At 44.9% G+C, this 24,726-nt stretch overlaps 2 protein-coding genes across 3 annotated transcripts in view; one reads left to right on the top strand and one right to left on the bottom strand.

Annotated features, from left to right (window-relative positions):
• The window catches only part of CD74 (CD74 molecule), a 38,990-nt gene extending 32,681 nt beyond the window's left edge, over window positions 1-6,309 (top strand). For both annotated transcript variants that reach the window (XM_082252911.1, XM_082252912.1), the window contains one exon: window positions 6,171-6,309. The gene's annotated coding sequence lies outside the window, so the exon portion shown is untranslated. The remainder of the gene's footprint in view (window positions 1-6,170) is intronic.
• Window positions 6,310-23,929: 17,620 nt separating this feature from the next.
• LOC309552698 (uncharacterized protein) overlaps window positions 23,930-24,726 on the bottom strand; it is a gene marked incomplete at its 5' end in the record, with an annotated part of 175,645 nt that continues 174,848 nt past the window's right edge. Inside the window, one exon of the mRNA XM_082253624.1 lies at window positions 23,930-24,252. The remainder of the gene's footprint in view (window positions 24,253-24,726) is intronic.

Here is a 24,726-nt window from a genome sequence, read left to right as displayed (position 1 = left end):
AACACTAAGTGGCACATAATTGTGAAGTGGAAGGAAAATTAAATGATTTTTAAAATGGTTTATAAATGTCTGAAAAGTTTGGCGTACATTTTTATTCAGCCCCCTGAGTCAATACTTTGTTGAACCACCTTTGGCTGCAATTACAGCTGAAAGTCTTTTTGGGTATGTTTCCACCAGCTTTGCACATCTAGAGTGACATTTATGCCCATTCGTCTTTGCAAAATAACTCAAGTTCTGTCAGATTGGATAGTGATGGTCTGGGAGCAGAAGTTTTCAAGTCTTGCCACTAATTCTCAATTAGATTTAGGTCTGGACTTTGACTGGCCCATTCTAACACATGAATATGCTTTGATCAAACCATGCCATTTGTAGCTCTGGCTGTATGTTTAGGGTCGTCCTGTTGGAAGGTGAACCTCCTCCCCCAGCCTCAAGTCTTTTGCATACTAACAGGTTTTCTTCTAAGATTGCCCTGTATTTGGCTCCATCCATCTTCCCATCAACTCTGACCAACTTCCCTGTCCCTGCTGAAGAAAAGCATCCCCACAACATGATCCTGCCACCACTATGTTTCATGGTGGGAATGGTGTGTTCCGGGTGATGTGCAGTGTTCCTTTCCTGCCACACATAGCTTTTAGGCCAAAAAGTTACAATTTGGTCTCATCTGACCAGAGCACCTTCTTCCACGTTTGCTGTGCCCCCCACATGGCTTCTCGCAAACTGCAAATGGGATTCTTATGGCTTTCTTTTAACAATGATTTTCTTCTTGCCACTCTTACATAAAGATTTTAGGAGTGAACGACTAATAGTTGTCCTGTGGACAGATTCTCGCACCAGAGCTGTGGATCTCTGCAGCTCCTCCAGTTACCATGGGCCTCTTGGCTGCTTCTCTGATTATTGCTCCCCCTTGCTCGGCCTGTCAGTTTAGGTGGACACCCATGTCTTGGTAGGTTTGCAGGTGTGCCATACTTATTTCCATTTTCAGATGATGGATTGAACAGTGCTCCGTGAGATTTTTAAAGCTTGGGATATTTTTTTATGCCCAAACCCTGCTTTAAACTTCTCTGCAACTTTATCCCTGACCTGTCTGGTGTTTACCTCTGCCTTTATGATGCGGTTTGTTCACTAAAATTCTCTAACAAACCTCTGAGGGCTTCACAGAACAGCTGTATTTATACTAAGATTACATTACACAAAGGTGGACACTAATTATATGACTTATTAAGGCAATTGGTTCCACTAGATTTTAGGTAGGAGTAACGGGGGCTGAACACAAATGTACACCACACTTTTGCGAGATTATTAAAAAAAAAAAAAGAAAATTGAAAACCATTTATCATTTTTCTTTCCACTTCACAAATATGTGCCACTTTGTGTTGGTCTATCACATAAAATCCCAATAAAATACAATTATGTTTTTGGTTGTAACATGACAAAATGTGGCAAATTTCAAGGGGTATGAATACTTTAAAGGCACTGTAGCCAGCAGCACTTATTGTGTTCTGCCGCCAGGGAATGCTCCCTGCTGGCAAAATACAGTAGCGCTGCGGGAGGGATTCTCTCATCAACACAATCAGTGAATATCAAGCAATTTTCTCTCCTTCCATAAAAATTGCATAATGTATGGCCTGCCTAAGGGGGTAGGGGGAGTGTGTGTACCCTTGTCATTACCCAGAAGGTATTTTGGTTATGCAATGAAGAGGATCATTGTAATGCTAATGGGAAGTTCTTGCATGTTTATGGTGATTAACAACTCAGATAGCTTAGCTTTGTCATTTGTGTTATAGTTCATTTACTTGACAGCCAGCCGCCTATGAAGGGCTTGAGGCTTGGTTCACACTGCTGCGGTGCAAATGACATCAGAGTGCAATTCTGGTGCAAATTCACATTGCAATTTTTGTGTCTCAAGTGCGATTCTAATTTGATGCACATTTGCGAGGGGATTAGGCACAGCTGCCTTTTTATGTTTGGCCAATAGAGCCCCTCACCCCAAAAAAAAAGACTAAAGCTGGATACACACTATCCAACTTTTGTGGTTAGATTTCCTTCAGATTTACCTTTTCTATGTAGTGCAAGGGCCTGCCAGATTGCATACAAATTGAAAGTGTTTAGGTTTGACCTCATATTATATGGTTTTGGTAAGTCTAAAGGAAAAAGTCTTCAGAAAATCTTATAGTGTGTATGGCCCATTAGACTTGCCATAAAATCCATTTCTCTGATGTTCAATGACAGACACAGCTCCTAATCTTCTTAACCATTGGGTTATACTGCCCCCTACAGGAGTAGGACATGAGGCAGGAAAAAAAAAAAAAGTCTGGCTATGCCTAGGGGCAGTCCCAGGGGGTATACTCCCTCTCTCTGCTATAGGCACTCAGTTTTGTTACAAGCAGTTTCAGAAGAATTACAACTCCACAGAGGGGTGGGTGCTGAGTCCGTTAATGAACCTCAGAGAAATGGATTTTATGGTAAGTCAAAAATCCCATTTTCTCTTTTGTTCATTGAAGGACACAGCTCCAGATCCTCTTAAATAATGGGACGTCCCAAAGCAGTGTTAAACATGAGGGGTGGGAACAGCAAAAAATAAATTCCCAAGGCTAACTATAGCCAGCCAGGTAAACAGAAACTCAACCAAAACTGGAGCTCACCTCAAACAAAAAAAAACAAAAACAAAACCATACACCCTCAAAGAGGACTAGATCCTCTAAACAGCAGCCTGCAAAAACCTTGTGGCCAAAGGAAGCATCCACGGATGCCAACACATCCATTTTATAGAACTTTGTGAAAGTGTACACCGATGATCAGGAGAACACCTTGCAAATCTGCGTCACTGGCGCCTGATGACGGAAAGCCCAGGAGGCACTGAGCGCTCGAGTAGAATGCGCCTTGACAGGGAAAGGAGGAACCTGACCCTGGATGTAATTGACCTGAACCACCATCTGTCTGATCCATCTGGAACTGGTCGCAGAGGAAACGGACAACCCTTTCCAAGACCCATCCATGAGTACAAATGGAGAGTCTGACTTCCTAAAAGACACTGTAGATGTCAGGTACACCCTAATTGTCTGGTCCACATCGAAGGCATGCAATGCAGTTTCCCTCGGATGTGTTGGGCTGGGACACAGGGAAGGCAACACGAAGTCTTCATTCAAATGAAAATTAGAGACAACCTGAGGAAGGAATGATGGAGAAGGGCGAAGAACCACATAATCACTGTGAACCACCAGAAAGGTGAACGACAGGATAACGCCGCCAAGTCCAACACCCTGCGCGCAGAGGTGAAAGCCACTAAAAAGGCCCCCTTCTGGCACAGTGCAAGCAGGGGAATCTCCTGAAGATTCTCAAAAAGAGGCTTCTGGAGGACTGAGAGCACCAAATCGCGGTCCCAAGTCGGCAATAGACCACACTGGAGGTGTGAAGTGCCAAACTCCCTGAAGAAAAGTACCAGGGAGTGTGTGGCCTAATGGCCGTTGAAATAAGACCACTAAGGCCAACACCTGACCATTGACAGTACTCAAGGACAGCTTCTGCTCAACCCCCCGTTGAAAGAAGATCATGATCCGAGCCGCCGAACAAGAGCGAGGATGAACCCAAGAGACTCACACCACGCAATGTGCGTCTTCCACGTACAACGGTAGCTGTTCCTATAAGTAGGTTTCTAGATTTTAAACAGCATTGGAAACACTGACTCACGACTGTAAAGCAGGATGGAAGATTGGTCCTTGGGACAGCAGATCCTCCCTGAAAGGAAGCTTTAAAGGAATGTCGGTGACCAGCCGCACTAGATCGGCGTACCAAGCCCGATGAGGCCAGTCCGGGGCCACTAAGATGGCCGGAATCCCTTCTGCTTTGATTCTGCAAAGTCCTGGCAGAAGCTTGAGAGGGAAGGGGTAAATCAGACAATACTGATCCCACAGGGGGCCACCAGCGCTTCAGTGGCATCCGCCAGAGGATCCAGTGACCCGAGTCACAAACCTCTGCACCTTTCTGTGGAACCGGGAAGCCAACAGATCGACCTCAGGGATGCCCCAACGGAGACAACCAATGAAACACCTACGGATGAAAGGACCACTCCCCTTGGGCCAACGCCTGCCAGTTTTGCACCCCGGTTATGTTTATGGCAGAGAGAGCTGGAACGAACTGTTCCACCCACCTTAGAATGCTGGCTACCTCCAGAGCTGCCAGTACACTTCTTGTGCCTCCCTGGTGACTGACATAAGCCACGGCCGTGGCATTTTCTAATTGAATACGCACTGGACATCCCAGAAGATGCTCCGTCCAATAATCCTGGCACAGTCTGATCACTTGGAGTTCCAAGACACTGATCAGTAGTCTGGACTCCTCCAGTGTCCAGATCCCCTGAGCAGAATATTTGCAGAGGATGCCTCCCCAACCAGACAGGCTGGCATCTGTGGTTAACTGTCCAATACAAGGGGAGGAAGGATTTGCCCAGCCGAAGCGCCAAAGAACGAAGCCACCATATCAGCAGAGGCGAGACTGAAGGGTAACGCTACAAACTAATAATGCTCCTCTCCCACGGCAAAGTGGAGGAAGCACTGAAGACCGACACATAATGGAATGTGAAGGTAAAGAGTCCTTGATGTTGATGGAGGCAAGAAAAACCTTCTGATGCAGGGAAGCCACCACCGTGCGAAAGGACTCCATTCTGAACTTCACTCAGTCAGAGTCGGCGACACCAGGGCAATGGTGAAAATCAGCCTCAGTGCTGAACCAACCAGGGGGTACAAATTGCAGGCCACAGCCTCCGCCTTCCTGCCAGCCGGGTCCCTAAAGGCTGGGGACTCATCAACAGGAATCATTGTCGCCTTGTTTAATCTGGAAACCAGAGAGTCCACCACCGGTGGAACAGACCACTTCTTAAGGGACTCCTCATAGGGGTATCACCTAGCAACTCGCTTTAGGGACCCCCAAGGGGACACTTTGGTCATCCCCACTCTTTAGTGACAATTCTGTCAAAATAGGTGGGGAAAAGGGAACTCCTTTGCCGCTCTGGATGGCTTGGGAGTGCCAAATGGAACCTGCGCCTCAGTCACAGCCGCAGCGGTGTCCTCCAACTTTAAGTCTTAAGCACAGATAATCAGTGTGTCCATCAGCGCCTCTTCGTCCACAGTTGCAGAAGCGGAGGAACATCCTCGCTATCTGAGAAGGCAGCACCGCTCCAGACAGAACCCCTCGCCATCGAAATGGGGGCTATCGGCCAGGAGGAACGCTTTGACTCGGGCCGAGGCCTGGTCAAATGCGACCTCACGAGGCATTTAACTCGCAGGCCAGTCCACGTCCAGTGGGGCTATGTCGCGGCCGACCTAACGCGGAGTTGAGTTCTGCGTGTGCTCACTCGCTGGCCAGACTGGGGTGACCACTGGATCCAGATTGTCCAGTCTGTCTCCCAGTCCGGCAGTTGATTGTAGATCTCACAGGAAAAAGAACAGGAGAAAATAGTTGAAAATAAAAAATTGCCAGGACCAGAGATCCCAGCAAGGAACAAGGTCCTTACTCCTGAGTAGGCAGAAAAAAAAGTACCTATAGCAGAGAGGCAGTATACCCCCCTGGGACTGCCCATAGGCAAAGCCAGACTTTTTTTTTTCTGCCTAGTGTCCTACGCCTGTAGGGGGCAGTATAACACAATGGTTAAAGATAAGGAGCTGTGTCCGTCAACGAACGAAAGAGAAAGCTAGATTTTCAGTAATGTCAACACAGGATTGTGATTTAAATCCAGTCCTATTGAAGGCTATGGAGCTGAATTCGCAGTGTAATGTATCATACTTGCACATGACCCTTTTTTAGCCGCATCAGAATCACATTGATTGATGTGACTGGCCTTCATTGAAAACAAGATTATTTCAGATGACAGGAGAATCTATGAATTTGGAATGGATCAAAATCACATCAGTGTAAACTGGGCCTCCGTCTCCTGCATTTTACAGTTAGTTGAGGATAGTAACAGCTATGGTAATATTAAAAAAAAAGACAAATTCCTTGCCTTATCTAGAAAGAAATAACAGCTCTTGTATCTCATAGTATCTGGTTATATAAACCAAATGCCTAGGGCAAAAAAACACAACCAAAAAAACACTGCTTTAGTTCGCTTGCAAGCATTGGATATATCCAGTTTTGTTTGAATATGCCTGTAATATCATGTTTGTGTTTTTCTGCAGGTAAAGAAAATCTTTTGTGATCAAGCAAGGCCGCAATTGTTCTATTAATAGGCTGCTTACTTCCAGCTTAGCTCGGAGGCTTTTTTACTTGTGGAGACAGCGATTTTTTTTTCTAATAAAAAAGTTTGATCTTTAGGGTTTTTATGTAACACTGCAGACACAATATCCAGTAATACATGGAAAGAAAAAAAAAATAGTACTTACCTACTTCTTCTCTTTTGTTTTAAGATGCCAAATAAAAGATGCTCCATAATGCTTTAAGCTGGTGTTGGGAAAGAAAACCTACAGTGCTTTGTGAAAGTATTCGGCCCCCTTGAACTTTTCGACCTTTTGCCACATTTCAGGCTTCAAACATAAAGATATAAAACTGTAATTTTTTGTGAAGAATCAACAACAAGTGGGACACAATCATGAAGTGGAACGAAATTTATTGGATATTTCAAACTTTAACAAATAAAAGACGGAAAAATTGGGCGTGCAAAATTATTCAGCCCCCTTAAGTTAATACTTTGTAGCGCCACCTTTTGCTGCGATTACAGCGGTAAGTCGCTTGGGGTATGTCTCTATCAGTTTTGCACATCAAGAGACTGAAATTTTTGCCCATTCCTCTTTGTAAAACAGCTCGAGCTCAGTGAGGTTGGATGGAGAGCGTTTGTGAACAGCAGTTTTCAGTTCTTTCCACAGATTCTCTATTGGATTCAGGTCTGGACTTTGACTTGGCCATTCTAACACCTGGATATTTTTGTTTGTGAACCATTCCATTGTAGATTTTGCTTTATGTTTTGGATCATTGTCTTGTTGGAAGACAAATCTCCATCCCAGTCTCAGGTCTTTTGCAGACTCCATCAGGTTTTCTTCCAGAATGGTCCTGTATTTGGCTCCATCCATCTTCCCATCAATTTCAACCATCTTCCCTGTCCCTGCTGAAGAAAAGCAGGCCCAAACCATGATGCTGCCACCACCATGTTTGACAGTGGGGATGGTGTGTTCAGGGTGATGAGCTGTGTTGCTTTTACGCCAAACATAACGTTTTGCATTGTTGCCAAAAAGTTTGATTTTGGTTTCATCTGACTAGAGCACCTTCTTCCACATGTTTGGTGTCTCTCCCAGGTGGCTTGTGGCAAACTTTAAACTACACTTTTTATGGATATCTTTAAGAAATGGCTTTCTTCTTGCCACTCTTCCATAAAGGCCAGATTTGTGCAGTATACGACTGATTGTTATCCTATGGACAGAGTCTCCCACCTCAGCTGTAGATCTCTGCAGTTCATCCAGAGTGATCATGGGCCTCTTGGCTGTATCTCTGATCAGTCTTCTCCTTGTATGAGCTGAAAGTTTAGAGGGACGGCCAGGTCTTCGCAGATTTGCAGTGGTCTGATATTCCTTCCATTTCAATATTATCGCTTGCACAGTACTCCTTGGGATGTTTAAAGCTTGGGAAATCTTTTTGTATCCAAATCCAGCTTTAAACTTCTCCACAACAATATCTCAGACCTGCCTGGTGTGTTCCTTGTTTTTCATGATGCTCTCTGCGCTTTACATGGACCTCTATGACTATCATAGTGCAGGTGCATTTATACAGAGACTTGATCACACACAGGTGGATTCTATTTATCATCATTAGTCATTTAGGTCAACATTGGATCATTCAGAGATCCTCACTGAACTTCTGGAGAGAGTTTGCTGCACTGAAAGTAAAGGGGCTGAATAAATTTGCACGCCCAATTTTTCAGTTTTTTATTTGTTAAATTTTGAAATATCCAATAAATTTCGTTCCACTTCATGATTGTGTCCCACTTGTTGATTCTTCACAAAAAATTACAGTTTTATATCTTTATTTTTGAAGCCTGAAATGTAGCAAAAGTTCGCAAAGTTCAAGGGGGCCGAATACTTTTGCAAGGCACTGTACCTGCAATTTAATTATTTCCCAGTTTGGTCATGGCCCAGATAACAAAATGAAGTTAGACAACATCACTTCCCCCATCAACAAATGTATGCACTCAAGATGTCAAAATGAGGACAGCTGGTAAGGGAGGTTGGTTTTAGGTCTATGGCTTTCACTGCAGGAGTGTCAGATTTTTGTGCCAATGATCTTGGGACAGTAAAAGGTTAAGACTAAGGTTAGAACTATAGTCAAAAATGAAAATTTGTCAATTTAATTATATACACCACACTATGGGTTTTGCTAATAAAAAAAAATCTTTATATACCTGAAAATCCTAGCGATAGGGGGTACTTCCTTTAAAAGGGTGACAAGCCTTAAATGCCTTGCAGGGGAATCACTGCAGTGGTGTCACCCTCTACAAACTTAGCATTTGTTGGGATTACAGGGTTGCCACCACTGTTGGGCTTCATGTACACACAGCCTACTCTGACCGCTGGTGGCTGGTTTGCGTTTTCTGCCGCCAAAAACATACCTACCTTCTTGCGCATTCAGGAGAGGGAGGTTGAAGCTTCCCTAACCACAGCAGCTCCTAAACTCTGGTAAAAGCCTATGTGTACATGGAAACATAGGCTTTTATGAAGTTGAGCTTGGGAGCTTTGGTGAATAAAATGGCAAAAGCTCCTAAACTCAAGTTTAGAAGCTGTAGCCTACATGAAGCCTTAAACCTCCTCCTCAATGATGGTCTATCCAGGACCCATTCGGGTCCACTTTTAGGTGTTGTGACTTACAGCATATTGCTTTCCAAATCACCTAAACAGATGAGTGTGTGTGTGGCCCTACAGGGCACCCTGTATCAGTAGGAAGTGACATAAGCCTCTTAAATCATTCCTGCCACTTCCAGCACCCTGAAGAGTTCTTCTGTTCCTCTGATGTCACACTGGCAAAGAAGAGGAATGCCATGTTTTAGAACAAGGTAAGTAAAAAAGAAAAAAAAAAAAAAAAGTTGTCATTCATATACAGGGAGAGCAGTTATGTTTAAAAAAATTCTTTGACTATAGAGGGACTTCAAAAGTAATTGCTGAGGGCAACATTTGAAGAGTGAGGTTGAGTATTAGGTGCTAAGAATTTTAAGTCTGGGTTCACATATGTGGATTTGATACAGGTTTCCCCACATCCAATTCGCATGACAGGAGAGCGCGACCAGTTCTCAAAAGAGCCTGTTCATACAGCTCCAGGGCCGCCGCGGTCCGCATTTGGAAAGGATCCTGTGCATCTTTGGTTCCAATTCAGGCAAAAATTCGGACCTGAATCGGTGACCAGGGACACACTGGACCTCCTGCTGTGAACGGCAGCCCCAGCATTTGTGAACCTAGCCTAAAGGATAAGTTCACATTTGGGAACATGTTCCCGCTCTTGCAGCCACTCGCCAACCCCCCTCCCTGTGACAATGGGCAGAGGACCTTCTTCCACACTACCACATCATCCACTGAGTTCTGTGAATGAATGAACTACACGTACCAACACCTTTGCAGCTGACAGCTTGTCGTTCTCAATGAACTACCAGGGCGCTGTTGAGTGCTCTAGGTAGTTCATTGATTGTTATTGTGTAACTGCCTGATTGAATCAGAGGTATGAGCAAACAAATACACTGACAGTCTGCAGGAGCCCTGCATTGCACCCTTGACATGCTGATCATGGGTGCAATGCTTTCCATGCTCCTACAAAAAAAAATAAATGCACATTTTTTACCTGCAACAAAATGTGCATTTATTTTATTTAAAAGGTGAACTTATCCTTTGGGAGTTAGCTTATGTTATATGGTGTGTGTGGGGGGGGGGGGGGGTTCTGTTTTATTACCACTACCCCACCTGGGTTCTCAATACTGAAAACCATTGTACTAGGCCTGGGATTTGGTCTTAACCAACATCGAGGACTCCCTTAATAGTTCTAAACAATTAGATGCACCTAATCATATCCTCCCGGTTGCTTCACACAGCTGTGGCAAGAGATAAAGTGCAGGAAATTTAAACTCAAGTCACAGGTATTCAGTAGCAATTTGCTCCCATCTGTACAAAGCCCTTAGGAAAAAAGCTTTGAGAAGCACCTCTAACTAAAAAGTCTACCTAACATCGCATTTATAAACTGGTGAATTTTGTCTTGCCTGTAGTTTCTTCTTTGTTATTGTGTTCCTTTGGGTTACAGGTGATTGGTAAGAATATTATCATATCATGGATTACAATTAAAAAAAAAAAAAAGGCAATTAATTTAGTAGGTTATTGGCAGCAACAGATTTCATTAACAGCAAAAAAGGAAGCGTCACAAACAAGTGATCACAGTGACTGGGCTATCACAGGAAGGCTCGGTTTACACCAAGTAGACTCCAAAGTCAAACGATTTTCAGTGCAACCTTGGAGTCAGACTTTGGTAGGACTTTTACACTCTGTGGCTTTAAAGTTGGATTAAACTAGTGCAGGAATCTTTTCTAAAGATGGAGCGACTTCAGTAGTGTTAATTAGGACAGCTCTCATTGACGAACGTGGGATTATCATGCGACCTGGCGTCTCAACATGTGTTCGGAACAGCTGGTCCTCCCAGCTCCTAATTTTTACTCTGAGACCAGGAGCTGTAGGTGACAGCTCGGTCTCCATACAGGCATTGCACAATTGAGTGTGCTCCCAGCACAAATATACACAAACATCTGGCAAAATGGCATAAGGCCCAGTCTGCGCTGCCATATATGTGCTTCCAGCTAGGGGCTAAAAAAAAAAAAAACCCAACACTGATCACCTGTAGATATACATACGGTGGAGTAATTTACCTTCAGGGATTAAAACAGATACTCTGATGTTGAGATTGAATTGGCTTTTAAAAGGTTACAAGCAGCCGCTCATTGAAGGCTGCCATGTGTTTTTCATAGAAATTAGGGGAGATGAGCTTTGATTTTAGGGTCTGTTGTAAATGAAGAATATTTACACTTTCTCCAGCTGGAGCTGTCAGTGAGGGCTTGTTACAAACTACTATTTCACTACTTGTTAAGTATATGTACATTATTTTAATGTAGGAGCCCTGGATATAGATGTAAACACTCCCGACTTGGTACACTGGTTTAGTATTTTCTGTTTAGCTGAATAAAGCTACAACAGGCTGAGGAATTGCTGCCTGCAGTGTCCCTTAATGGTATACCTGAACAAAACTTAACTGAAAACCCACTCACATTTAATTGTTTTTTATTTTGCAATAGGATTTTTTGAAAATATTCACAATTTCTAATCAAAATTATTATATTTCGATAAGGACATTGCACTGTCCAACACTCAAAAATTAACAAGGAACCTCAGCCTGGCTAGGTGAGTTTTCTAGACGCTATCTGGGCCAGTTTGAATGCAGTAATTAACAAATTTTTGGTAACTTTTCTTACATTTTTTTCTATTTCATAGTTGCCCCTTAATCCTTAAAGGGAAATTTTAGTCTTAATCAAAATGTTTAGATTCTTGTGATGCTTCTTGGCAACAAAAACAATCATAAAACCCAATTAAATCTGTTGAATTGTTGTGTAGACCGATTGCTGATCATTTATGTACAAATATTACTATAAGAAATCACAGTGCTCAAAAAGATGTGCTGCAGTGCCTGAATTCATACAGTGCCTTTGCGAAAGTATTCGGCCCCCTTGAACTTTGCGACCTTTTGCCACATTTCAGGCTTCAAACATAAAGATATAAAACTAATTTTTTGTGAAGAATCAACAAGTGGGACACAATCATGAAGTGGAACGACATTTGTTGGATATTTCAAACTTTTAACAAATAAAAAAACTGAAAAATTGGGCGTGCAAAATTATTCAGCCCCCTTAAGTGAAGTTTTCAGCAGTTTTCAGTTCTTTCCACAGATTCTCGATTGGATTCAGGTCTGGACTTTGACTTGGCCATTCTAACACCTGGATATGTTTATTTGCGAACCATTCCATTGTAGATTTTGCTTTATGTTTTGGATCATTGTCTTGTTGGAAGACAAATCTCCGTCCTAGTCTCAGGTCTTTTGCAGACTCCATCAGGTGTTCTTCCAGAATGGTCCTGTATTTGGCTCCTTCCATCTTCCCATCAATTTGAATCATCTTCCCTGTCCCTGCTGAAGAAAAGCAGGCCCAAAACCATGATGCTGCCACCACCATGTTTGACAGTGGGTATGGTGTTTTCAGGGTGATGAGCTGTGTTGCTTTTACACCAAACATAACGTTTTGCATTGTTGCCAAAAAGTTTGATTTTGGTTTCATCTGACCAGAGCACCTTCTTCTACATGTTTGGTGTGTCTCCCAGGTGGCTTGTGGCAAACTTTAAACTACACTTTTTATGGATATCTTTAAGAAATGTCTTTCTTCTTGCCACTCTTCCATAAAGGCCAGATTTGTGCAGTATACGACCGATTGTTGTACTATGGACAGAGTCTCCCACCTCAGCTGTAGATCTCTGCAGTTCATCCAGAGTGATCATGGGCCTCTTGGCTGCATCTCTGATCAGTCTTCTCCTTGTATGAGCTGAAAGTTTAGAGGGACGGCCAGGTCTTCGTAGATTTGCAGTGGTCGGATACTCCTTCCATTTCAATATTATCGCTTGCACAGTGCTCCTTGGGATGTTTAAAGCTTGGGAAATCTTTTTGTATCCAAATCCGGCTTTAAACTTCTCCACAACAGTATCTTGGACCTGCCTGGTGTGTTCCTTGTTCTTCATGATGCTCTCTGCGCTTTAAACGGACCTCTGAGACTATCACAGTGCAGGTGCATTTATACGGAGACTTGATTACACACAGGTGGATTCTATTTATCATCTTTAGTCATTTAGGTCAACATTGGATCATTCAGAGATTCTCACTGAAGTTCTGGAGAGAGTTTGCTGCACTGAAAGTAAAGGGGCTGAATAATTTTGCACGCCCAATTTTTCAGTTTTTTATTTGTTAACAAATTTGAAATATCCAATAAATTCGGTTCCACTTCATGATTGTGTCCCACTTGTTGTTGATTCTTCACAAAAAATTAGTTTTATATCTTTATGTTTGAAGCCTGAAATGTGGCAAAAGGTTGCAAAGTTCAAGGGGGCCGAATACTTTCGCAAGGCACTGTATACCGCTGATGCTACAGAAAACATCCAACTGGAAATTACCTTTAAACCCACAGAACATTTATCAGTTACAAAAAGGAAATTTCAACTTGCAACAACCAATGACTTAACAATTGCGCACATCTGTAAACAGATACCACTTTTTTATTGGGATTTTTCTTCTATAAAGAGAACTACTTTGACATAAATATGATTTTTTTGCTTTACCAAGTAACAGATCACAGAATTCCTGTAGTTGCATTGTTCGGTCTCTTTAATTTGCTTGATACTTATTTTAATGACAAGTTGTATTAGGCTTAAAAGAGTTTCATGTTAACTTTCCTGAGTGTTTCTATTGCATTACTATGCTATCAGATCATCTTGATGACAATCGTATGTACATTGACAATGTAATGCAATAACTATAATAAAATGGACACATGTAGTCAGTATGGTGTACAGTATTCATTTTCAGGGGGAAAAAAGAAACGCATAATCCTGCCATTCTGCAAGATCTGATCTTGAAAGGCCTGAGCAGTGAGATTGCAGGCTTTGTAAATAGAATATTTTATATATTTCTAACCATTCGTTGTGGGGATTGTTACATTTGTGCATTCTTATTGTTGAAATGGGGGGATATGTAGATACATCTGGCTAACTATGGCCATACCTATGATTTCTGTTACAAATCTAGGAATATTTTAACTCCAATATGGAAAGTTAAGCATTTTAATTGGGCTTTAGCTAAACTAGGCTTCCTCTCTTTAAATGTTACTTTCATGCCCCATTGAAAATAAATACTTCTTAAACAGCAATGTCTCAAAATAGACATCTCTCTAAAGATACATTCTATACCTATTGAAACATTGCAACGCAATCCCGTAGGACCCTACCTACAGGCATATATGCGGTCTTCCTGCTGTTTCAGTCTATGAAGACTTATGCATACAGTCTTACTGCCAGATATCAAATATCATACATATACCCTGATCGGAGAATGGTTTATTCATACAGTGTTTAACTTAATACTCCCAGGATATGGATTTACAAGCCCCTTCATTGTAATATTAAATAGCACAGTCTGTATCTTATGGTAATGCTCTCCATCACAAACATGCTGCAAAGGGATACAAACAAGCCATGTGTTCTAATGCATTTCCTCGTTGGTGGGACTTTCTTAGAGGTATGAGGCTAGTATGTCACTGCTGGTGTTCTGAAACGAGCCATCACCAGAAATCTGTTGCAAACAAAAACTGTCCTATTAATCAAGCTAATGTGTTGCGATCAAGCAGGATTGCTTTCTCAAGGTGGCAGTCACTATGTTCCTTTGAAGAAGGGACCTTGTGTGGCCCCAAAGTCACTATGTTCCTTTAAAGAAGGGACCCTGTGTGGCCCCAAAATATTGGCTTACTTGACTGATGTGACATTGAATTTAGAAAAGAGTGTACATGTTTTCAACAGAGTGCTGGTTTGCACAGTGCCAAATCATCAGATTCAATATACTAAATATTACACAAACAATATTTTCAGATCTCAAATGGATATTTCTGGATTGTGCACAATTATTTATCAAAACTATTATAACTCAGTCCTTGCATGTCCTTGAGTCAGATTGATTGGCAGCAAATTCTTTCATCATTTACTGGTCCTACCACTTATTCATCATACTGATGTTGTATGACTTGGGTTAGTAGGTTTCTACTGTCATAAGAAAACAATTTGATGGTTCCATTGATTCCTGGTTCCTCAGATGCCCTTGAATCCATCAATATGCTTTTTGTGCAAGAGCAATGATATGCTTTTTGTGCAGGTTTACATAATCAGGTTTCGGTGATATAAAAAAATGAAACAGAAGGTAAACCATTTAGGAACTTTGTTCCACCTTTAATGGGACCTATAAACTGTACAACTCAATTAAGAAACTGAAATCTTTTAGGGGGGGTGTGAGTAAAACTAAAAAAATGTGGTTGCATAAGTGTGCACACCCTCCTATAACTGGGGACGTAACCATGTTCAGAATTAAGCAATTCAAACTCATGTTAAATAGGAGTCTATACACACCTGCCATTATTTAAAATGCATCTGATTAACCCCAAATAAAGTTCAGCTGCTCTAGTAGGTCTTTCCTGACATTTTCTTAGTTGCATTCTACAGCAAAAGCCATTGTCCGCAGAGAGCTTCCAAAGCATCAGAGAAATCTCATTGTTAATCGGTATCAGTCATCAGAAGGGTCAAAGGCATTACCATGCAAACCAGTGAAGACAGTCATCAAGTGGAGAAAATATGGCACCAAAAATGATGAAAAGACGAGAAGAAAAGGAATCAAGGAGGCTGCCAAGAGGCCTATAGCAACATTAAAGGAGCTGCAAGAATATATCTGGCAAGTACTGGCTGTGTGGTACATGTGACAACAATCTCCCGTATTCTTCATATGTCTGGGCTATGGGGTAGAGTGGCAAGACGGAAGCCTTTTCTTATGAAGAAAAACATCCAGGCCTAGCTAAATTTTGCAAAAACACATTTGAAGTCTCCCAAAAGAATGTGGGAAAATGTGTTATGGTCTGATGAAACCAAGGTTGAACTTTTTGGCCATAACTCCAAAAAAAGATATGTTTGCCGCAAAAAACAACACTGTACATCACCAAAAGAACACCATACCCACAGTAAAGCATCATGCTTTGGGGCTGTTTTTCTTCAGCTTGAATAGGGGCCTTAGTCAAGGGAGTGGGAATTATGGACAGTTCCAAATACCAATCAATACTGGCACAAAACCTTCTGGCTGGGTTCACACTTATGCAAATTGGATATGGGTTTCCCCTCATCCAATTCGCATGACAGGAGATTGTGACTGGCTCTTAATGAAACTGGTTCACACATTTCCGTGGCTGCTGCATAGTGGATTGCACAGGGGTCCTGTGAGTCTTTGGCTCTGCTTCAGGTCTGGATTTAGCCAAAAATGCGGGCCTGATTCGTCCCTGAAACGGAAAAAACGGAATTTTTGTAAAATCTTACCTGTAAAATTCCTTTCTCTGAGTCCTCCGACAGTCGCCGCCCACTTCATATTCATCACCAATGGGGTTATGTCCTTTATTCCGTAGGAGTAGCTAGGCAATAGAATATGTTAGTACAAAGACTTTTAACATATCCCACCCCCAGGGGGTGGTCCCCTCAGTACATAACCTTCCACTTCCTGTATCCAACTCAGTTTCAGTGGAATAGCAGTAGAGAGTACATCAAAACCCCAAAAGAGGGGCGGGGGCGGCGACTGTCGGAGGACTCAGAGAAAGGAATTTTACAGGTAAGATTTTACAAAAATTCCGTTTTCTCTTACGTCCTCCGACAGTCGCCGCCCACTTCATATTCATCACCAATGGGGATGTCCCAAAGCAGTGTAAATATGAGGGGTGGGAAGAACTCAGCCGCGCCCAAGGCAACGCCGTCTCCCCATCAGAGAAAGGAACCTTACCAAAGGAAGGAAACCAGTTGGGCATAAGAACAAAACACTCGCTCAACAGGAGCAAGAAAACCCAGGGAAAAAACAAAAAATCCCAAAAAGCCAAAGAACCCGTAACAAGGGCTCTAGGAAACTGCCGCACTAAGAACCTTGCGGCCAAAGGGAGCATCAGCCGATGCCTGAACATCTACTCTGTAGAATATCGTGAAAGTGTGTACAGTCGACAAGTCGCCGCCTCACACACCTGGGCCACAGAGGCCCCATGACGACAGGCCCAAGACGTACTCAGAGATCTGGTAGAGTGCGCCTTCACAGGTACAGGGGGAACTTTCCCCCTCAAAGCATAGGCCTGATCAATGGTCCGTCAGATCCATTTGGCGATTGTAGAAGCCGACACCGCCATGCCCTTCCGAGGACCTCCCGGAAGGACAAACAAGGCATCCGACTTGCGAGAAGACTCAGTCGATTTGAGATAGACTCTAATCGCCCGGACAACATCCAAGGAGTGAAGCAACACCTCCGTCGGAAGCTTTGGCTTCGCGCAAAGCGAAGGTTTGACAATGTCCACATTGAGATGAAAGTCCGAAACCCTTTTTGGAAGAAAAGAAGGGTTAGGTCGCAAGACCACCTTGTCCAAATGCACAACCAGACACGGAGACTTGCAGGACAAGGCTGCCAGCCCCGACACTCGACGAGTCGAGGTGATAGCCACCAAAAAGGCGACCTTCTTGGATAACAAAGACAGCGAGATCTCCCTGAACCTTTCAAAAGGAGCACGCTGCAATACTGATAGAACTAGATTCAAGTCCCAAGGGGGAAGAGGGTCCCTCCTAGGAGGGATCAGATGACGTACCCCCCGCACAAAAGTGCCAACCAAAGAATCAGATGCCACAGGCCGTTGAAAAAGAACGGCCAAAGCAGACACCTGACCCTTGATCGTGGCCAGCGCCAGACGCTGGTCAACACCCGTCTGAAGGAAGGGCAACACCCTAGACACCGAATAAGTGTCAGGAGAGAAACCCCTGGATTCGCACCAGGCAAAATACGCCTTCCAAGTACGGTAATAAACCTTCCCCGAGGAAGACTTCCTCGCATTTATTAAGGTGTGAATGAACTCAGGGGAAAGACCCCTGTTCTTCAGGACCTCGGATTTAACAGCCAGGCCGTCAAGACCAGCGACTGTAAAGCAGGATGGAAGATCGGTCCTTGCGACAGAAGATCTTCACGAAGAGGCAGACGCCACGGGGCGTCGATCGCCAGATATACGAGGTCTGCGTACCAGGACCGGCGAGGCCAGTCCGGTGCCACAAGAATCACCGTGGTCGGTTCCGCGAAGGAACCTGGACAGCAATTGAATCGGTGGGAACGCATACATCAGTTGGTGCTGATGCCACGGGGCAACCAACGCGTCCGACGCGTCTGCCCGAGGATCGCGCGTCCTTGCCATGAACCGTGGTACTTTGTTGTTCAGACGAGACGCGAACAGGTCTACCTCCGGAAGACCCCACCTCGCGCACAACATCTGGAAGACAGCCGGGTGAAGGAACCATTCCCCCTGGTCCAGGGTCTGGCGGCTCAGATAATCCGCCTGCCAAACTTCCTCCCCCGGAATGTGAACTGCCGATATTGCCGGGACATGCGTCTCGGCCCAAGACAGAATCGCGGCCACGTCTCGAGCCGCCCGGGCACTCCTGGTGCCCCCTTGGTGAATGATGTAAGCCACCGCCGTGGCATTGTCCGTCTGCACCCGAACCGGGTAGCCGTGAAGATTGTCCGTCCAACTACGAAGACAGAGGAGTATCGCTCGCAGTTCCAGAACGTTGATCGGAAGGGAGGATTCCTCCGTCGACCAAACACCCTGGGCGGACAGAACGCCCAGAACACCACCCCAGCCCGACAGGCTGGCGTCCGTGGTGATCACCGTCCACGAAAGGGGACGAAAAGACTCGCCCCCCGATACAGAGGGGGATTGAAGCCACCACAGAAGAGCCCTTCTGGTCCGAGAACTCAATGACATCTGGAGATCCAGAGACTGCGGACGCCCATCCCACTTGGACAATATCTCCGCTTGGAGATCCCGTGTGTGAAACTGGGCGAAGGGAATCGCCTCGAAAGCCGAGACCATCAATCCCAGACACCGCATGCACGTCCTAATGGACGAAGATGGAACGTCCCTGAGGGACCTGACTGCCTCCTGAAGAGCTGCGAGTTTTTCTTCCGGCAGGAAGACCTTCGCCTGGACAGAGTCCAGAATCATACCCAGGTAAGAAAACCGAACCGATGGGCACAATGTCGACTTTGGAAAATTGATCGTCCAACCAAACTCCTGCAGAGTCTGCAACGTGACGGACAGATCCTTCTCCAGACTCTGGCTGGTCGCAGACCGAACCAGAATATCGTCCAGATACCCCAGAACCGAAATGCCCTGGGCCCTCAACAAGGCCAGAACCGGTGCCAGCACTTTGGTGAACACCCTCGGAGCCGAGGCGAGACCAAAAGGCAACGCCACAAATTGGTAATGATCTTCCGCTATGGCGAATCGAAGGTACCTCTGGTGACCCTCGAAAATCGGGATGTGAAGATACGCATCCTTCAAGTCGATGGAAGCCATGAACTCCCCCGGAACCAGGGCAGCCACCACCGACCGCAGGGATGCCATGCAGAACTTGCGCACCCGCACAAAGCGGTTCAGGGCCTTCAAGTCCAGAATCGGACGCACCTAGCCCTCCTTCCTGGGCACGGTGAGCAGATTGGAATAGAACCCTCGAAATCTGTCCTGATGAGGCACCGGGACCACCACTCCCTGAGCCCTCAGGTCCTGCACCGCTAGATGCAGGACCCGCAAACGCTCCGGGGATAAGAGAAGACTTGAGGGAAAAAATCTGCTCTCCGGCCGAGAGAGAAACTCGATCTAGCAGCCAGATCGAACGATTTCCTGTGAATTGGGTGAGGGCGCCCCTTCAGGCCGCACTGTTGTGGGCCGCAGAACCGGATTGGCCGGACTTTTGCTTACCTGCCCACGGCTTCTTGCGGGAGCCTTGACCCTTGGACGGCTTGCCCCAAAGTGTGACCGAAAGGCACGAAAGGACCCCTGAGGGGGCCGAAAGAAAGCATTCTTTTTTCCAGGAGCCGTCTCAGTCTTGTGGGATTGAGGTAAGAGCGTGCTCTTACCCCCCGTGACCCCTTTAATTAGGGCATCCAGGGATTCGCCAAAAAGGCGAGATCCATCAAAAGGCAGATTGGCCAAGGTCTTACGTGAAGATTGATCCACAGACCAACACTTCAACCAAACCAGGCGGCGAGATAACACCGCCACACTGTGTACACGTGCAGCCAACGGAACCATATCCAGGTCCGCATCACACAAACACACGACACCCTGGTGGATTTGATCCACCATATCCAAAGTCGCCTGGGGGGCAGAATCAGCCACCAGGACACGCCTAAGCACCTGCGTCCAGCTCGCGACCGCCTGGGCCGCCATAAGTGAAGCAATTAAAGCTTTTAACATAGAACCCATAATAGAATAGGTACGACAGGCAAGGGACTCCATCCTCTTGTCCGTGGCATCCCGGAACACCGGGGTGTCTTCAGCAGGAATCGCAGTGGACTTGTTCAAAACTGCTAACGCATGGTCCACCGGAGGTGGGACACACCAACGCCCATCAGTAGCGGGCGTAAAAGGATAGCGCAGCTTAAACCTACTTGGTACAGCAAAAGGTTTGCGTATATTACGCCATCGTTCTTTCACAGCGCGCTGAAAATCATCAGTGCATGGAAACATCTGCGATGATTTGCGCCTTTTCTGCGTCCCATAAGCCACCAAGGCAGCTGGAGGACATGTTTCCTCCTCCAAATGCAGAGTTTGCTTGATAGGAGCAACCAATTCATCCATGAGTGCAAGCTCTTCAGACGAGCCAGGGGGAGAATTATCAACCCCCTCTACCTCAGCCTCCATTTCTGACCCTATAAGGTCCAGGGAGGAACGAGACCCCGATAAGGAGATCTCTGCCACAGCAGCCCCAGTACCATCACCCTCTGAAACAGAGGAAATTGAAAACTCTGGGCCTTTTAGAGGATTGAGCAACCACCAGCATTTGCACCTGAGTCGCAAGGCTAGCCACAATCGCAGCCAAATCCCCCCCGGGGGGGGGGAACCGCAGTCCCCTGGCTTCCCACTAAATTGGCAGGAAACTAGTATTCCTGAGAATCCATGCCCTTGTAGCAGCAAAAATAAAAGGGTGACCGCCCCTTTAAGAGAGCGCTGCGATCGTAGCCCACTCACACTAGGCATCCCACACAAGGGACCCCCACAGGGACAAGTATACCAAGGCAGGATACAGGGAATAAAAAGAAATGAACCTGGAGAGATCGGTGCTGCTGCTGCTGCCTGCGGTGCTCCTGAAGGAAAGGAAATGCTGATATGCAGGGCGCTCTATGAAAGCCTATGGAGGCTACAAGAAAATGGCCGCCATGCATGTGTACCATGCGGCCGGAGCGAGCACAGCCAAAATGGCGCCGTTTGGCGCCGAAACCGCCGCTCCCTAACCTCATGAAGGTGAAATGAAAATACACCATAAGTCATGAATAACATGGTGGACCGCCGCAGCGGCGCTGTAATGTGCCCCAAGCATGATAGCATCAAGCCCCACAGCACACATCCGTTCACACAGTCAGACTGACACAGAGTGCAGCACAGCCCCCCCTCCATGCAGCCCACAGCATGCAGTGTGAGAGATAGGGAAACATCAATAGTGTGAACACAGGGCAAGGTAACACAGTCCCAGACTGACACCCCCCAGACAGACAGGTCCCCACATAGATACACTTACCTCTTACATGGCGTGGGGGACCCGCACAGGCGAACAAGCCGCTGTACATGAGACAGGGAGAGTCGCATCCAGGACGCAGCAGAAGGTGGGTTGAGAAACCGCACAGCGTCCAGTGAGGTAGCCACCTCACCCTAGCATCCCTGCACGGAACAGGGATGGGTCGTTCAGAAAACTCAGGAGCGGTACCTGACTGAACGCTCGATGGCGGGCTGAGAAGCCACTGACCCACAGCCTGCTACCAGGGGGGTCAGCCCGAGACGCAGCCCGCATGATCCTCTTCTTCCGAAGAACTAACGCTGGTAAAATAACAGCTAACAAGAAAGAGAGAAAAAACTGAAATAAAATCCAAAGAAAGGAAAGAGAGCTGAGACAAGGTGCCCCAGCACAGAAACTTCCAGCTACTCCTGACAGCTAGACAAATGAAACTGAGTTGGATACAGGAAGTGGAGGGTTATGTACTGAGGGGACCACCCCCTGGGGGTGGGATATGTTAAAAGTCTTTGTACTAACATATTCTATTGCCTAGCTACTCCTACGGAATAAAGGACATAACCCCATTGGTGATGAATATGAAGTGGGCGGCGACTGTCGGAGGACGTAAGAGAAAAGGGACGCACCAGACCCCTGCTGTGAGCCGCATCCGCATTAGGTGTGAACCTAGCCTCAGGCTTTAGCTAGAAAGCTGAACATGAAGAACAACTTCATCTTTCAGCATGACGACTTAAAGCATAAATCCAAAACAAAGAAATGACATCACCAAAAGAAGATTAAAGTTATGTAATGTCCCAGCCAGAGCCCAGGCCTGAATCTGATTTAAAATCTGTGGGGTGATCTGAAGAGGGCTGTGCCAAGGAGATGCCCTTGCAATCTGGCAGATTTTGAGTGTTTTTGCAAAGAAGAGTGGGCAAATACTGCCAAGTCAAGATGTACCATGCTAATAAGACTCATATCCAAAAAGACAGTGCTGTAATAAAAACAAAAGGTGCTTCAAAGTATTAGTTTAAGGGTGTGCACACTTATGCAACAATATTATTTTAGTTTTTTTATTTTTACTTCCCTCCAGATAAAAGATTTCAGTCTGTTGTGCAACTGAGTTGTACAGGTTATAGGTCACATTAAAGGTGCAAAAAGTTCTCAAATTATTTATCTTTGTATCATTTATTTGACATCACCTATTCTCACCACCATCATCACCACTATTGTCAGGAGCCTTTTAGAGTTCATCACTAGGCATATGTACATCACAGTCTTCATGTGCATAAAACATTTTCACAATTGTTTAGTCAGTCATATTTGGCTTCTCTAGCTCAGAAAAAGTCTGTTGATCTTTAGGAAAATTGCATGGATAGGGAGATAGCATGCAGAGAATGCCATAATATGGGAGATTAAAGAATACTGTGAAAAGCAGCTCCTTTCAACTCCTATATATGAAATCTAGCAGTCTGTTGCCAGTTCATAATACTGAGGGAGTATGTAATACGCCCATAGGAGCACATAGCAGAAGCCAACCTTTAAATCGAGAGCACAATGGAAGCTATGTAAAGTATGATGTCCTTCTATATCAAGGCTGGGTACATAGCATAGACTCCCATGTGTGCCTATGGTCCGGCCTGCACTATTAGGGAGGTCCTGTGTTTCATTGGTAACCATCCCCCCCACAACACCATGAAGCCTATGTGACCAATACACAGAACACAGTGGGATCTCTAGTAATCACGCCCTTTGGTCCTTGGATCTGACTTCCAGGTGTAGCGGTCAGTTTTCAAACATCAATTTGTTTTGTTCCACCCACCATAAACTTCGTCAGGATGTACTAGGCCAGGGATCCTCAAACTACGCCCTCTAGCTGTTGTGGAACTACACATCCCATGAGGCATTGTAAAACTCTGACATTCACAGCCATGACTAGGTATGATGGGAATTGTAGTTCCTTAACAACTGGAGGGCCATAGTTTAAAGACCCCTGTACTAGGCAGTAAGCGGTCACTGATTTATGTTCAGGGCTAGGTGAGGCACAGGGAAAAAAGGGGAAAAGAAGAGGAAAAACAATTGGAAGACAAAATAATGACAACAGCCATAGCCACTTAAGCTAGCAAGCTCAATTAATACAGGTTTCTTGGATTGTAATGCAAACACATGCTATATATTGTCCCTATAAACACTTTTCAGTCGTAACCTTTCATAAGACCCTCCAATCTTTTTGTAATATCACAAAAACATGTCATGTTGATTACAGCGTGCGGTGATCAATCTCATTTTCTCATCCTCGTGTTCCATCTTTTTTGTGTCATTATTTGCTTAGTATTATAACCTGAGAAAGGGTTTCCAAACTATTGACAAAACAAATTCATACCATTACTTTATTAGAATAATGGAACGTTAAACATTTAAACAGCCACAGCAATCCCAATCATCCCCATAAACTGTAAGACCCACACATATTCTGTTAATTTGCTAAAATAAAACTACATAAAAGTATAAAAATGTTTTTTGTTTACAAGAGATAAAAAACCATGTCACATTTCACAAAGCAAGGGAGACCTGCTTTTCAAGCTATGGGATTATTCAGATTTTTAAAAACAATTTACAATTCTTTTATGATTTCAGAAAATAGGTTATGATCACAGCTTGTTACAAGTCTTGAGAATCCCAATTTCTCAACATCTGAACCACCTGAAACCCTCAAAAGTGGGAAATATAAACATTTAAATATTTTAAAATAATTAACAATCATCCTCTTCTAGCTCATCCGGCATGATGCTATTGACAACATATACATATAAACATGATGGCTTTACAGTTCTTCTTTGCTGTGCAACTGCAAAAACAAAAAAACAAACATTGTTATTTTTTTCCGATTACCTTGAAACTATGTCCCAACGCTAAACTTCCTATTAAATACCAACTTTCCCAACAGTGCAATGTAATGTGCAAGAGACATAATGCAGATTTAACACGTTGTAAACTTTTTGTCTTTAAATAATGAGGGGGAGAGGGAGAGGAGAGGGTGGGGGGAGGAGACAAGAAAGGTGGGGAGGAGAGAGAAGAGAGGGGGAGGAGAGAGAAGAGAGGGGGAGGAGAGAGAAGAGAGGGGGGAGGAGAGAGAAGAGAGGGGGGAGGAGAGAGAAGAGAGGGGGGAGGAGAGAGAAGAGAGGGGGGAGGAGAGAGAAGAGAGGGGGGAGGAGAGAGAAGAGAGGGGGGAGGAGAGAGAAGAGAGGGGGGAGGAGAGAGAAGAGAGGGGGGAGGAGAGAGAAGAGAGGGGGAGGAGAGAGAAGAGAGGGGGAGGAGAGAG

The sequence above is a fragment of the Pelophylax lessonae genome, assembly GCF_965119305.1.
Source record: "Pelophylax lessonae genome assembly, chromosome: 4".
Taxonomy (NCBI): Eukaryota; Metazoa; Chordata; class Amphibia; order Anura; family Ranidae; genus Pelophylax; species Pelophylax lessonae.
Note: the sequence above shows the minus strand (reverse complement) of the source record. Positions and strands in the feature narration are given on the sequence as shown.